The 16,701-nt window shown below is 36.3% G+C and overlaps 1 pseudogene; it reads left to right on the top strand.

The window, feature by feature from the left end:
* Positions 1–1,114: 1,114 nt before the first annotated feature.
* LOC132804106 (NAD(P)H-quinone oxidoreductase subunit 2 A, chloroplastic-like) lies at positions 1,115–16,701 on the top strand (annotated as a pseudogene).

Genomic DNA, 16,701 nt, shown 5'->3' with positions numbered 1-16,701 from the left:
AACTTATTTATCCAGCAAATAAATAAATAGAAACCAAAAAGTAAAGGTAATTTCATAAAACAAAAAGTAGAAACCAAATTAGGAAACGAAAACACTATCTTTTTGACTAAGTTGACTTTGATCAATCATTGACCAATTTAGGCTCCAAATCAGCTTCCATATGCTTTGTAGGATGCCAAATAGGCTGATTATGAAGACCTAAACATTGTCGTTGCTTGGAAGAAAGAGAAAAAGCCAACTCAACAGAGTACAATAAAGTCAGCGGGAAATACAGTAAAACACGGCCAATTTCTCTCTCATGCGCACACCACTTAAATGGCCAGCTTAGCTTCGACCTTGACCAGTTCCCATGAATTTTTAGTGATATCAAGTGAATTCAAGAATATTTGACACCATTTCCCGCTATGCAGAATCCATAAATGCACGAAAACTGTTACCCAGGTTCGTATCGACTTTCACCACTTGTATGCTCAAAATAGGCCTTGTATCTTCAGGTATGGACAATCCCTTTAGAGAATGAATTACCCTTAGATAAAGGCATGAAGGTTGTCCTTAAACCTCTTAGCTTGAGCCCTAGTGATCGGCCCTGTCTTAATCCATATCGGGTCAGCACCCTAGTGGGTTGTAGATTGTGTGGGCACGGGCGGATTTGCATCATCAAGTCCCCATTGAAATAGGATCCACACAAGGAAAAGCACTTGCCATTCATTGGTTATTAAGGGCATCCCAAAAGCATACGCAAAAAGGAAGAGACTCATAGAATGGCAGAGGCAAATAAAGCTTTTGCACATTTTCGTTAATCCATGAACAGGATCTATATAGACACATAGACCCATGGATCCATACATCTTGATCGGAAAAGAATCAATAGAAAAATAAAGAATCAGAATTGATCAATATATTTCTTGAAACAAACTAGAAGGAAAGGAATGACGAAACATAAATCATGGATCTACTAAGCCCTCTCGGGACTTGGTTAAGAATAAGAAAGAGGAATCTCATGTAAATACAATGGAATAAGGTTTGATCCTATTCATGGGGATTCCGTAAAAATTCCATTCCAAAAAGTTCGAAACATTGGGATTTTTTGGAGATTGGACGCAGTTACTAATTCATGATCTGGCATGTACATAATGAAAACGTCATTCTCGATTCTATGAGAATTTTTATGAAAGCCTGTCATTTGCTTCTCTTTGATGGAAGTTTTATTTTCCCATTATGTATCCTAATTTTGGGCCTAATTCTTCTTCTAATGATCAATTTAACCTCTGATCAAAAGGATATACATTGGTTGTATTTCATCTCTTCAACAAGTTTAGTGATACGAACCTAGGACGACCTGCTCCTAAACCTGTATTATATTAGCCCGGATCTAATTATGTTCAAGTTCTAATGGAATTGACCTCAACCCCTAACCAACCTATGGTTAGAAACCTTGGTATAATGTAGACACCACAATAGGGGATGGAAAAACCTATTGATAAGTCAAGCTAAAACAACCAATTCGCTAATGGTGTTTTAGGTGTCCTCAAAGAACAAAGAGATAATTAATCTCACAAGTATTTTGTCAATTCAAATCAAAGTTGTATTCTTATTGAAAAATAAGCCTTTAAATAGACTTTGAAAGAAACAAAATAAACCCTAAAAACCCTAAGAAAAACCGGCCACGCAATGAAGAGTTCTAGCTTGACCGAATCTTTCCTTTTCCTAATCTAATTAATTAATTCCCTTATTTGCAATTAGGAATTAATTAATTTACAAACAAAATAATAAAAAAAAAATTCCTAAACTTATTTTTTCAATAAATAAATAAATACAAATCCAAAATTAAAGATAGTTTCCTAAAACAAAAAGTAAAAACAAATTAGGAAACTAAATATGGTAATTTTCGGCTAGGTTGATAATGACCCTTCTTTCACCTAATTGCACTCCAAATCAGCTTCAATAGTCTTTGTGGAATGCCAAATAAGCTTATTATGAAGTTCCTCATGTTGCGCTTCGTTAGAACTATGAGAAAAGGCTAATATAGTAAAATACAGTAAAGCCAGCAAAGAATACAGTAAATTTCAGCCGTTCTTCCCCTTGTATGCAAACCACTACGTTGTTCCGCTTTGAAGCTGATTTGGCTGGTTTATATGACTCATCGACCATATGAATTGAACTCATAAGAATGAGGATCCAATTCATACAACCCGACCTCCATATTTGCACTAAAAACGTCACTCGGGCCCGTTTTGGCTTCTATTGCTTGCATGAGTAAAACAGGTCTTGGTTCTTTAGATATGGACAACCCCTCTTGATTATGACTTATTCCTTGGATAAAGACAGTAAGATTGTCCTTAAACTTCTTGGATTGGGCTCTAGTGATTGGCCCCACCTTCATCTGTATTGGATCAGCACCCCAGCGGGTTGTCGATTGAACGGCCTCTGGCGGATTCGCATCATTCCCCTCCTCTTGAAAAGGATTTGCCCTCAAATCAAAGTCATCACCTGCAGCAAAAGGAGACAAATTAGCAACATTGAAGGTGGCACTAACATTATACTCACCCGGTAGATCAAGTTTGTAGGCATTGTCGTTTATCCTCTCCAAAACTTGAAAAGATCCATCACTTCTCGACATGAGTTTTGATTTCCTTTGTTCGGGAAATCTTTCTTTTCTCAAATGCAGCCACACCCAATCTCCAGGTTCAAAGACTATTGGTTTTCGGCCTTGATTAGCCACCTTTGCATATTGCTTGGTCCTCCTCTCAATATTTGCCTTTGTCTAATCATGAATCTGTTTTATAAAATCAACTTTTTATTTTCCATCTAGATTAGCACACTTACTCAAAGGTAAAGGGGTTAGATCTAATGGAGTCAAATGATTAAAACCATAAACAATTTCAAATGGTGTATATTTAGTAGCTGAATGTAAAGACCTATTATAAGCAAATTCAACATGCGGCAAACATTCTTCCCAAGTTCTCAAATATCTACTAATTAAAGCACATAACAAAGCGGACAAGGTTCTATTCACAACTTCGGTTTGCCCATCTATTTGTGGGTGGCAAGTAGTTGAAAATAAAAGCTTAGTACCTAACTCAGCCCACAAAGTTTTCCAAAAATAACTTAAGAATTTAGCATCCCTATCCGAAATAATAGTTCCTGGCATTCCATGCAATCTCACAATTTCCTTGAAAAATAAATTAGCAATATTGGATGCATCATCAGCTTTATTACATGCAATAAAATGTGCCATCTTAGAAAACCTATCTACTACAACAAATATTGAATCCTTACCTGTCCTTGACCTAGGCAAACCAAGAATAAAATCCATAGACAAATCTACCCAAGGATAGGTAGGGATCGACAAAGGCTTGTAGAATCCATGTGACTTCAATGTTGATTTTGTTTTTCGGCACTTCAAACATCTTTCACAAATTCTCTCAACATCTCTCCTCATGTTAGGCCAATAAAAATGTTCTTGCAGCAAGGATAAAGTTTTAGAAACACCAAAATGACCCATTAAACCACCCCCATGTCCTTCCCGAACCAATAATTCCCTAATGCTACGATTAGGCACACAAAGTTTGTTTTCCTTAAACATATACGCCTCAAATATGTAAAATTTATTAAATCCATGTTTCAAACAGATTATAAAAATTTCTCCAAAGTCACTATCATGCTCATAAAGTTCTTTCAATTGTTCAAATCCAAGCAATCTAGCATCTAAGGTAGAAAAGAGTACATACCTTTGCGATAATCAATCGGCAACCACATTTTCCTTACCTTTTTTGTAGCGGATCACATATGGAAAGGTTTCAATAAATTCAATCCACTTGGCATGCCTTTGGTTGAGCTTTTTGTGACCCTTAATATACTTCAAAGACTCATGATCCGTATGAATCACAAACTCCTTTGGCATGAGATAATGTTGCCACGTCTCCAAAGCCCTCACCAAAGCATACATCTCCTTGTCGTATGTCGGGTAGTTTAGTGCAGCTCCATTTAATTTTTCGCTAAAGTAGGCTATGGGTCTTCCTTCTTGTATTAAGACAGCTCCAATACCTACACCCGAAGCATCACACCAATTTCAAAAGTCTTAGAAAAATTTGGCAAAACTAATAAAGGTGCATTACACAATTTTTCTTTCAACAAATTAAAAGATTTTTCTTGTACTTTCCCCCATTTAAAGCCAACATTCTTCTTGACAATTTCATTCAAAGGTTCGGACATGGTGCTAAAAGTCTTGAAAAATCTTCTATAAAAACTTGCCAAGCCATGGAAACTCCTCACTTGGGTGATTTTTGTAGGAACCGGCCACTCTTTGATTGCTTGCACTTTAGCTTGATCCACTTTGATTCCTGCAGCATTTACTACAAATTCTAGAAAAACAAGCTCATCTTTGCAAAAATCACACTTGTTCATGTTTGCAAAAATTCTTTCCTTTCTAAGAACTTGCAAAACTTGCCTAAGTTGATCCACATGCTCATCCAAGTTTCGACTATACACCAAAATATCATCAAAATAAACAACCACAAATTTACCAATAAATGGATGCATTACATGATTCATAAGCCTCATGAAAGTACTAGGTGCATTAGATAATCCAAAAGGCATAACTAACCATTCATATAGCCCATATTTAGTTTTAAATGCGGTTTTCCATTCATCACCTTCTTTCATTCTAATTTGATGATAACCACTCCTAAGATCAATTTTAGTAAACTTGCAAGCACCATGCAACTCCTCAAGCATATCATCTAACCTAGGAATGGGATGTCTATATTTAATGGTGATGTTATTTATAGCCCTACAATGAACACACATTCTCCAAGAACCATCCTTTTTAGGTGCCAACAAAACAGGAATAGCACATGGACTTAAACTCTCACGGATATATCCTTTATCAAGCAAATCACTTACCTGTTTTTGCAGCTCCTTTGTTTCCTTGGGATTGCTTCTATATGCTGGTCTATTTGGCATGGTAGCCCCTGGGACAAAGTCAATTTGATGTTCTATCCCTTGAATAGATGGTAGTCCACTTGGAATCTCATTCGGAAAAACATCTCCAAATTCCTTCAAAAGAGAAATCATTGAACTTGGCAATTCAAGTTCTTCAAGGTTAGTTTGATCATTAAAATAATTTTCTTTATATATTATGATCAGCAAAAAATAATTTTCTTTATATATCATGATCAGCAAGGGTTTTGTACATTCAATAGCCTTATTAATATCCCCAAAACTCAAATAAAAATTCTGGTTTTTCCTCTCTTTTATTTCTTTTCTTTTTCTTCCCTCGGTTTGGCTCTCATAGATGGAAATTTCCAGATTTTTGGTGCTCTCGGGTTTGCTCTCTTTTCTCACCCCCCTCTTGGCTTTCTCTTGGTTTTTCCGCTCGATTTGGGTTCTAGAAAGCTTATCTTGATCAGCAACCTCAATCTCACCTTCTTGAAAGGATGGTGAAGCCGTTGGTGCCATACTTGTTTTCTCCTTGAGCTTTTCGGCCTCCCTCCTTTGTTGCATTTGTAGTTGATCTTTGTAGACCTCCTTGGGAGTCAATGGCTCCAGCTTGATTTTCTTCCCTTTAAACCTGAAAACAACACTATTTTCTCGACCGAATTGAATAGCATCTTTGTCAAATTGCCATGGTCTACCTAGTAAAATATGTCCGGCATGCATTGGTACAATGTCACACAAGACAACATCCTCATACCTACCTATATTAAATTTAACTTTGGCTTGCTTATTTACCCTCATCTCACCACTATCATTTAACCATTGTGATACGAACCTAGGACGACCTGCTCCTAAACCCGTATTATATTAGCCTGGATCTTTAATTAAGTTCAAGTTCTAATGGAATGGACCTCAACCCCTAACCAACCTGTGGTTAGAAACCTTGGTATAATGTAGACGCCACAATAGGGGATGGAAAACCTATTGATAAGTCAAGCTAAAACAACCAATTCTCTAATGGTGTTTTAGGTGTTCTCAAAGAACAAAGAGATAATTAATCTCACAAGTATTTTTTCAATCAAATCAAAGTTTTTAAAGTTATATTATTAATGAAAAATAAGCCTTTAAATAGGCTTTGAAAGAAACAAAATAAACCCTAAAAACCCTAGGAAAAACCGGCCACACAATGAAGAAGTCTACCTTGGCCGAAACTTTCCTTTTCCTAATCTAATTTGGATTAATTAATTCCTTTATTTTGAATTAGGAATTAATTAATTTACAATGAAAATAATAAAATAATAACTTTCCTAATCTTATTTGTCCAGAAAATAAATAAATAGAAACTAAAAAATAATGGTAGTTTCCTAAAACAAAAAGTAGAATAAAATTAGGAAACTAAAATACTAGCTTTTTGACTAAATTGACTTTGACCAATCTTTGACCAAATTGAGCTCCAAATCAGCTTCTAGATGCTTTGTAGGATGCCAAATAAACTGAATATGAAGGCCCACACGTTGCCCATGCTTGGAAAAATAAGAAAAGGCTAATACAGTAAAATACAGTAAAGCCAGCAAGCAATACAGCAAATTCGGCCAAATTGTTGAAGCTGTCCGTACAAGCCCTTTTTGATTGCATTTGAGGCTGCTTTAACTTGATTCCATGACCTCTTAGGCATATGTATTGAACCCATAAAGCATTGGAACCATTTCATGCTTCTCGGACTCCAAAAATGTACCAAAACCGTCACCCGGGTCCGTATCGGCTTCCACCACTTGGATGCTTCAAATAGGCTTTGTATCTTCAAGTATGGACAAGCTCTGTTGAGATTGATTACCCTCTGTATAAATACTCCCAGGTTGCCCTTAAATCTCTTAATTTGAGCTCTTGTGTTTGGCCTAGTCTTCATCCGTGTCGAGTCAGCACCCCAGCGGGTTATCGGTAGAGCGGGCTCGGGCGGAATCACATCATTCCCCTCCTCTTGAAAAGGATTTGTCCTCAAATCAAGATCATCACCTGCAGCAAAAGGAGTTAAATCAGCAACATTAAATGCAGCACTCATGTTATACTCACCTAGTAAATCAAGCTTGTAGGCATTCTTGTTATTGGGCTCCAAAACTTGAAAAGGTCCATCCATAGGCGGCATGAGCTTTAACTCTCTTTGATTAGGAAACCTTTCGTTTCGTAAGTGCAACCAAACCAATTCTCCTGGGTCAAACACTATTACAACAAAATCTAGAAATACATGCTCATTATGGTAAAAATTACACTTTTTAAAGTTAGCAAACAATATTTCCCAAATTTTCAAATTGCCACTAAGTAAAGCTCTCAACAATGCAGATAAAGTTCTATGCAATAAAGACATCTTTAAATAATTATCTTTAAAAGTCATGGTCAGCAATGACTTCTTATTCATAATTACTTTATTAACATCACCAAAGCTAAGATAAAAATTTATATTTTTCCTTTCTTTTTCTTTCACACTCACGGATTCAATGGGTTTTACATCACTCTCGGCTTTTGCACCAAATTTCTCACTTTTGGGTTTAATATAATTTGTCCACTCAAGCTGGGTTTTAGAAGACTTACCTTGGACAGCAAGCTCACATTTTTCCTCTTGTATGGATGGTAGTCCACTTGGAATTTCATTTGATAAGACATCTCCAAATTCCTTCAAAAGAGAAATCATTGAACTTGGCAATTCAAGTTCTTCAATGTTAGTTTGATCATTAAAATAATTTTCTTTATAAATCATGACCAGCAAAGGTTTCTTACACTTAATAACCTTATTAATATCCCCTAAACTCAAATAAAAATTCTGGTTTTTCCTCTCTTTTCTTTCTTTTCTTTTTCTTTCCTCGGTTTGGCTCTCATTGGCGGAAATTTCTAGTTTTTTTATGCTTTCGGGTTTGCTCTCTTTTCTCACCTCTCTCTCAGCTTTTTCTTGGTCTTTCCACTCAACATGAACCTTAGAACCCTTACCTTGGTCAGCAACCTCAATCTTACCTTCTTGAAAGGATGGTGAGGCCATTGGTGCCATACTTGCTTTTTCCTTGAGCTTCTCGGCTTCTCTCCTTTGTTGCATTTGTAATTGGTCTTTATAAACCTCTTTAGGAGATAATGGTTCCAGCTTGATCTTCTTCCCTTTAAACCTGAAAACAATACTATTTTCTCGACCAAAATGAGTAGCATCTTTATCAAATTGCCATGGTCTACCTAATAGTATATGTCCGGCAATCATAGGCACAATATCACATAAAACTACATCCTCATATCTACCTATATTAAATTTTACTTTGGCTTGTTTGTTTACTTTCATCTCACCATTATCATTAAGCCATTGTAATCTATAAGGTTCTGGATGTTTAATTGTTTTCAAGCCTAATTTATCAACTACAAGATTACTTATCACATTAGTACAACTCCCACTATCTATAATCATGCTACAGATTTTACCTTGTATTTCGCAGCGAGTGTGGAAGATGTTTTCTCTTTGTATCTGCTCTTCATCTTTGTAGACAGCAAGTACTCTCCTTGAAACCAAGCTCAACTCGGCATTAGATGTATCTACAGGTTCGGTTTCATCTTCATTACAACCCTCCTCTTGCTCGGTTTCAGCTCCACTTTCTTCACTTGCGGATTCCAGCTCACCATCACCCTTTAATACCATGATTCTTCTATTTGGGCATTGGCTGGATATGTGTCCTCTTCCTTGACACTTAAAACAAATTATTTCTCTAGATTTTTGAGGTTTAGGATCAGATTTTATCTCACCTCTAAGTGCTTGGACAGATTCGGTCTTGACCTCCCTTCTTGGCCGGTTGGTAGATTCTTCTCCTAATTTCGGCCTCATCTTGTTTTCATAAGTGGAATTGTTTTTCCAGCCACTTGAACTTGTCCTTCCACTGCTAGAAACTCCTCCAAACCATGTACTAACACCCCTCCTCTTGAATTGGATCTCAAGTTTAATGGCTACATGCAACATCTCCTCCAATTCCAAGTATTGTTGTAATTCAAGTTGGTTGGCAATGTCACGGTTTAACCCTCCAAGAAATCTTGCCATTGTTGCCTCTCTATCCTCCCTCATGTTTAACCTCATCATTAACATCTCCATCTCTTTATAATAATCCTCCACGGACCTACTTCCTTGAGACAAAGATTGAAGCCTTTGATGCAGCAACCTTTGGTAATGGGATGGCACAAACCGCTTCCTCATGACTCCTTTCATTTGTCGCCATGTTGTAATTAAGTCTTCACTAACCCTCCTTCGGGTGCTTTGCTCATTTATCCACCATTGGAGTGCATAATGGCCAAACTCCATTGCTGCCATCTTCACCTTCTTACCTTCCGAATAGTTGTGGCAGTCAAAAATCATCTCCATTTTCTCTTCCCACTCCAAATAAGCTTCAGGATCACTTTTACCCATAAAAGGTGGGATATTAACCTTGATATTTCCCAAATCTTCATCTGTATCCTCCCTCCTATATCTCCCACGGCCAGCTCTATCTTGGACAGCAAAGGTTTCGTCCATACCTTCCTCAAAGTCACCGTCCAATGGCTCCTCATCAAATTCCTCTCTCGGCCTCTCGCGACCTCCTCGTCCTTGGCCTCGTCCTCCATGGAATTCTTGCCTATTTCTTGTATTCGGCCTTCCTTGTGAGGCTTCTAATCTTCCCACTCTTTGGTTTACATGCTCAAATTGAGCACTCATCCGCTGTATTGATTCCAAAATAGTTCTCAAGTCCACTTGGTCTCCACTTCCGGTAGCTCGGTCATCGCCATGAAATGCTACGGACTCTTCCTCATTGATCCTCAAGGGTGGATCCCCTCTTCTTATTCTAGAATCTGCCATGTTAGTAAAATTTTGCAAAAAATAAAATAAATCCTCACAATATTCACTCCCTCACGTGTTTCACTCAAACAAGGTCTCGACACTCGTGTTTGCACACTAGTTTCGGCTTTTACCCTCTTTTAAGCTCACACGCTCTTGCCTTTTTCCACTCAATGAATTATCTCAAAGTTCTAATTAAAACACCCACAAAACAGCAATTAGATCACTAGTATGTTTTAATTAAACTTATCAACAAAACAGTAGCAAAATGTAGGCAATACCGAAAGAATCCAACAAATCCTAATTTTTCGGCTTTCTAGACAAGAAAACACAAAATAATGGTAAAACGTTGGAATTTTTGAAAACTGCACCAGATGGTAGTAGATTATGAGTTCAAGAATAAAATTCCAGGAAAAGAAATTCAAATACGATCAAGAATCAAAGAGAACAAAAATATAGAAAAGTGTTGGTTGTTGTTCTTGTAATTCAAGTTTTGTATCAATTCCTTTAACTAATTTTAATCCAAAAAATTTAATCATCCAAAATCCAAATATCCAGCAGCAAGAATAATTTCCCAGCAACTCAAATATTGAATAAATAATCAAAAACCAGCAGCTCCAACAAATTTCCAGCAAACAAATCAAACTCCAACAAACTGAAATTTTTTTTTTTTTTTTTTTTTGTTTATTCGACTTTACCTCTTCTTTCTTTTTTCTTTTTTTTTTTTTTCACTCACAGAACACAAACAACTGAAGTACCAAGAATAATTACCAAAATTGCAATTCCAACTCCAAAACAAACACCAAACCCGTGACCTCCAAAATGTGCAGTTTTTTTTTTTTTTTTTTAAATGATGCCGCAAACTTCTTCTTTTTTTTTTTTTTTTTTTTGAATGTATGAATGCAAATTTCTAAGACTAAAACAGCAAAGAAAAATCAACAGAAACCAAATTAACAAGAACAATGATAAAAGACAACCAACAAACCAGGAAACAAAAATACGATAAAACTAGGAAATCCTAATTCAACTAGGAATGAATTTTTTTTTTTTTTTTTAAGATGCTGAACGTGTATAGGATGGATGCAACCTTAACCTAATGCTAAAATTGTAGAATAACACAAAAACAAATAAAGCAAATAAAGATAGATCAAACCTGAACAAAATTTAGCTCTGATACCAAATGATACGAACCTAGGACGACCTGCTCCTAAACCTGTATTATATTAGCCTGGATCTTTAATTAAGTTCAAGTTCTAATGGAATGGACCTCAACCCCTAACCAACCTGTGGTTAGAAACCTTGGTATAATGTAGACGCCACAATAGGGGATGGAAAACCTATTGATAAGTCAAGCTAAAACAACCAATTCTCTAATGGTGTTTTAGGTGTTCTCAAAGAACAAAGAGATAATTAATCTCACAAGTATTTTTTCAATCAAATCAAAGTTTTTAAAGTTATATTATTAATGAAAAATAAGCCTTTAAATAGGCTTTGAAAGAAACAAAATAAACCCTAAAAACCCTAGGAAAAACCGGCCACACAATGAAGAAGTCTACCTTGGCCGAAACTTTCCTTTTCCTAATCTAATTTGGATTAATTAATTCCTTTATTTTGAATTAGGAATTAATTAATTTACAATGAAAATAATAAAATAATAACTTTCCTAATCTTATTTGTCCAGAAAATAAATAAATAGAAACTAAAAAATAATGGTAGTTTCCTAAAACAAAAAGTAGAATAAAATTAGGAAACTAAAATACTAGCTTTTTGACTAAATTGACTTTGACCAATCTTTGAACAAATTGAGCTCCAAATCAGCTTCTAGATGCTTTGTAGGATGCCAAATAAACTTAATATGAAGGCCCACACGTTGCCCATGCTTGGAAAAATAAGAAAAGGCTAATACAGTAAAATACAGTAAAGCCAGCAAGCAATACAGCAAATTCGGCCAAATTGTTGAAGCTGTCCGTACAAGCCCTTTTTGATTGCATTTGAGGCTGCTTTAACTTGATTCCATGACCTGTTAGGCATATGTATTGAACCCATAAAGCATTGGAACCATTTCATGCTTCTCGGACTCCAAAAATGTACCAAAACCGTCACCCGGGTCCGTATCGGCTTCCACCACTTGGATGCTTCAAATAGGCTTTGTATCTTCAAGTATGGACAAGCTCTGTTGAGATTGATTACCCTCTGTATAAATACTCCCAGGTTGCCCTTAAATCTCTTAATTTGAGCTCTTGTGTTTGGCCTAGTCTTCATCCGTGTCGAGTCAGCACCCCAGCGGGTTATCGGTAGAGCGGGCTCGGGCGGAATCACATCACATTGTAACCTATAGGGTTCTGGATCTTTAATTGTTTTCAAGCCTAATTTATCAACTATAAGATTACTTATCATGTTGGTACAACTCCCACTATCTATAATCATGCTACAAATCTTACCTTGTATTTCGCAGCGAGTGTGGAAGATGTTTTCTCTTTGTATCTGCTCTTCATCTTTGTAGACAGCAAGTATTCTCCTTGGAACCAAGCTCAACTCGGCATTAGTTGTGTCTACTGGTTCGGCTTCATCATCATTGCAATCCTCCTCTTGCTCGGTTTCAGCTTCACCTCTTCACTTGCAGATTCCAGCTCACCATCACCCTTTAATACCATGATTCTTCTATTTGGGCATTGGCTGGCCATGTGTCCTCTTCCTTGGCACTTAAAACAAATTATTTCTCTAGATTTTTTAGGTTTAGGATCAGATTTTATCTCACCTCTAAGTGCTTGGATAGATTCGATCTTGGCCTCCCTTTTTGACTGGTTGGTACTTTCTTCTCCAGCTTTAGGTTTTGGTTTGATTTCATTAGCTGAATTGTTTCTCCAGCCACTTGAATTGAATCTCCCACTGCTGGAAACACCTCCAAGCCGTGACCCTACACCCCTCCTCTTAAATTGGTGCTCAAGTTTAATGGCAACATGCAACATCTCCTCCAACTCCAAGTATTGTTGCAATTCAAACTGGTTGGCAATGTCACGATTCAAACCATCAAGAAATCTTGCCATTGTTGCCTCCCTATCCTCATTCATATTCAACCTCATCATGATCATCTCCATCTCTTTGTAATAATCCTCCATGAACCTACTTCCTTGAGACAAAGATTGAAGCCTTTGATGCAGCAACCTATGGTAATGTGATGGCACAAACCGCTTTCTCATGGCTCCTTTCATTTGTCACCATGTTGTGATCAAGTCATCACCAACTCTTCTCCATTGCTACCAACTTCACCTTCTGACCCTCCAAATAATTATGGCAGTCGAATATCATCTCCATCTTTTCTTCCCACACCAAATATGCCTCAGGAACACTTTTTCCCATGAATGGTGGGATGTTGATCTTGACATTGCTAAGATTATCATCTGTTTCTTCCCTCCTATACCTTGCTCGGCCAGCTTTCTCTTCGACAGCAAAGGTTTCATCCATGCCTTCCTCAAAATCTCCACCGAAATTCTCCTCCTCAAATTCCTCTCTCAGTCTCTCATGGCCTCCTCGTCCTCGACCTCCACCTTCATGGAATTCTTGCCTATTTCTTGTGTTTGGCATTCCTTGGGAAACTTCTAGCCATCCCATCCTTTGATTCATGTGCTCAACTTGAGCACTCACCCACTGTAATTGTTCCAAAACAACTTTCAAATCCGTTTGCTCACCACTCCTGGTAGCTCGTGGATCACCATGAAATCCTACGGACTCTTCTTCATTAATTCTCAGTGGTGTGTCTCCTCTTCTTATTCTAGAATCTGCCATGTTAGTAAAATAATAAAATAAATCCTCACAATATTCACTCCCTCACGTGTTTCACTCAAACAAGGTCTCGACACTCGTATTTGCACACTAGTTTCGGATTTTACCCTCTTTTAAGCTCACATTCTCTTGCCTTTTTGCACTCAAAAAATTATCTCAAAGTTCTAATTAAAACACTCTCAACACAGCAATTAGATCACAAGTATGTTTTAATTAAACTTATCAAGCAAAAATAAACAAATACCGAACGGAATGAGAATACCTACTTTCTGTTTTTCTAGGTAAAATAAAGCAAAAAACTTTGGAATTTTGAAGAACTGGACCAGATGGTAATAGATTGTGAGTTCAATAATAAAATTATAGAAAAATAAATTCAAATACGAACAAGAATCAAAGAGAACGAAAATATAGAAAAGTTATTGGTTGTTGTTCTTTGTAATTCAAGTTTCTGTATCAAATCCTTTAACTAATTTTAATCAAAATAATTTAGCACTCAAACTCAATTATCCAGCAGCAAAAATAACTCTCTAGAAACTCCAAATATGGAATAAATAATCAATGAAGCAGTACTTACAAGAAATTTCCAGCAACAAACTTCAAACACCAATTGTCAACAAACCGATATATGTATATATTTTTTATATTCAGCCTTCTTCTTTTTTTTTTTTTTCTCTTTTTCACTCACTGAATATCAAACACAACTGCAGTAGCAAGAATAAACAACAAATTTGCAATTCCAAATCCAAAAATTCACCAAAACCCGTGACCTCTAAATAAACACAAATGTGCAGTTTTTTTTTTTTTTTTTATAGAAACAAATGCTGCCGCAAACTCTTTTATTTTTTTTATTTTTTTTAATAGATGAATGCAAATATTTAAGACTAAAATAGCAAAGAAAAATCAACAATAACCAAAATAAAAGAACAATGATGAAAGACAACCAACAAACTACGAAACAAAAAATACAGTAAAACTAGGAAACCTAATTCAACTGGGAATGATTTTTTTTTTCATTTTTTATTTTTTTAAATGCAGAACGTGTATGGGATGGATGCAACCTTAACCTAATGCTAAAATTGCAAAATAACACAAAAACAAATAAAGAAAATAAAGATAGATCAAACCTGAACAAAATTTGGCTTCGATACCAAATGATACAAAACTAGGATGACCTACTCCTAAACCCATATTATATTAGCCCGGATCTAATTATGTTCAAGTTCTAATGGAATTGACCTCAACCCCTAACCAACCTAAGGTTAGAAACCTCGGTATAATGTAGACGCCACAATAGGGGATGGAAAAACCTATTGATAAATCAGGCTAAAACAACCAATTCACTAATGGTGTTTTAGGTGTTCCCAAAGAACAAAGAGATAATTAGTCTCACAAGTATTTTCTCAATTCAAATCAAAGTTGTATTCTTATTGAAAAATAAGCCTTTAAAGAGGCTTTGAAAGAAACAAAATAAACCCTAAAAACCCTAGGAAAAACCGGCCACACAATGAAGAGTTCTAGCTTGACCGAATCTTTCCTTTTCCTAATCTAATTAATTAATTCCCTTATTTTCAATTAGGAATTAATTAATTTACAAACAAAATAATAAAATAAAAACTTTCCTAAACTTATTTGTTCAATAAATAAATAAATACAAATCAAAAATTAAAGATAGTTTCCTAAAACAAAAAGTAAAAACAAATTAGGAAACTAAATATGGTAATTTTTGGCTAGGTTGATAATGCCAAATAAGCTTATTATGAAGTTCCTCACGTTGCCCTTGCTTAGAAATATGAGAGAAGGCTAGTACAGTAAAATACAGTAAAGCCAGCAAAGAATACAGCAAATTTTGGCCTTTCTTCCCCTTGTGTACAAACCACTATGTTGTTCGGCTTTGAAGCTACTTTGGCTGGTTTCTATGACTCATCCACCATATGAATTGAACTCATAAGAATGGGGACCCTATTCATACAACCCGACCTCCATATTGGCACTAAAAACATCACCTGGGCCTGTTTTGGCTTCTATTGCTTGTATGAGTAAAAGAGGCCTTGGTTCTTTAGATATGGACAACCCCTCTTGATTATGACTTATTCCTTCAATAAAGACAGCAAGATTGTCCTTGAACTTCTTGGCTTTGGCTCTAGTGATTGGCCCCACCTTCATCTGTATTGGATCAGCACCCCAGTGGGTTGTCGGTTGAACGGTCTTGGGCGGATTCATATCATTTAGTAATGAGCATAACGGCCCTATTGTTCTAGTGGACAGAAGAACCTATGATTAGCTTTTTGGGAAATTTCCAAACGAACAATTTCAATGAAATCTTTCAATTTCTTATTTTACTATGTTCAACTTTATGTATTCCTCCAACATAGAGTAATTGAATGTACAGAAATGGCTATAACAGAGTTTTGATTATCCGTATTAATAGCTACTCTAGGAGGAATGTTTTTATGCGGTGCTAATGATTTAACAACTATCTTTATAGCTCCAGAATGTTTCAGTTTATACTTCTAGCTGTTATCTAGATATACCACGAAAGATGTATGGTCTACTGAGGCTACTACGAAATATTTACTCATGGGTGGGGCAAGCTCTTCTATTTTGGTTCATGGTTTCTCTTGGCTATATGGTTCATCCGGGTAAGAGATCGAGCTTCAAGAAATAGTGAATGGTCTTATCAATACACAAATGTATAACTCCCCAGGAATTTCAATTTCGCTTATATTCATCACTATAGGAATTGGGTTCAAGCTTTCCCCAGCCCCTTCTCATCAATGGACTGCTGACGTATACGAAGGAGTGCAGTTCATTTGATAAAATCCTACCTCTCTATCTATCTCTAAGATGTTTGGATATTTCAAAACTCCATGGACCTGCAGAAGAGAAATGCTATCCCAACTCGGACCAAGACATAACTTTTACTTGTTCGAATAACAATTAAGGTGAAGCAGGGTCAGGAACAACGAATCTCTTTATGATAAAGAGATTCATTTTGTAAGTTCGTTGTCACGGGTAGTTCCTACAAAGGATCGGACTAATGATGTATACAATACTTGAATTCTTGATGTAGATTCTACATAGTCGGTTCTCATCCTTCAGAGACTATGAGTGTAATAGGAGCATTTGTCGATAAAAGGATCACCCTAAGATGA

Source organism: Ziziphus jujuba, chromosome 6 (genome assembly GCF_031755915.1).
Source record: "Ziziphus jujuba cultivar Dongzao chromosome 6, ASM3175591v1".
Lineage (NCBI taxonomy): Eukaryota > Viridiplantae > Streptophyta > Magnoliopsida > Rosales > Rhamnaceae > Ziziphus > Ziziphus jujuba.
Note: the sequence above shows the minus strand (reverse complement) of the source record. Positions and strands in the feature narration are given on the sequence as shown.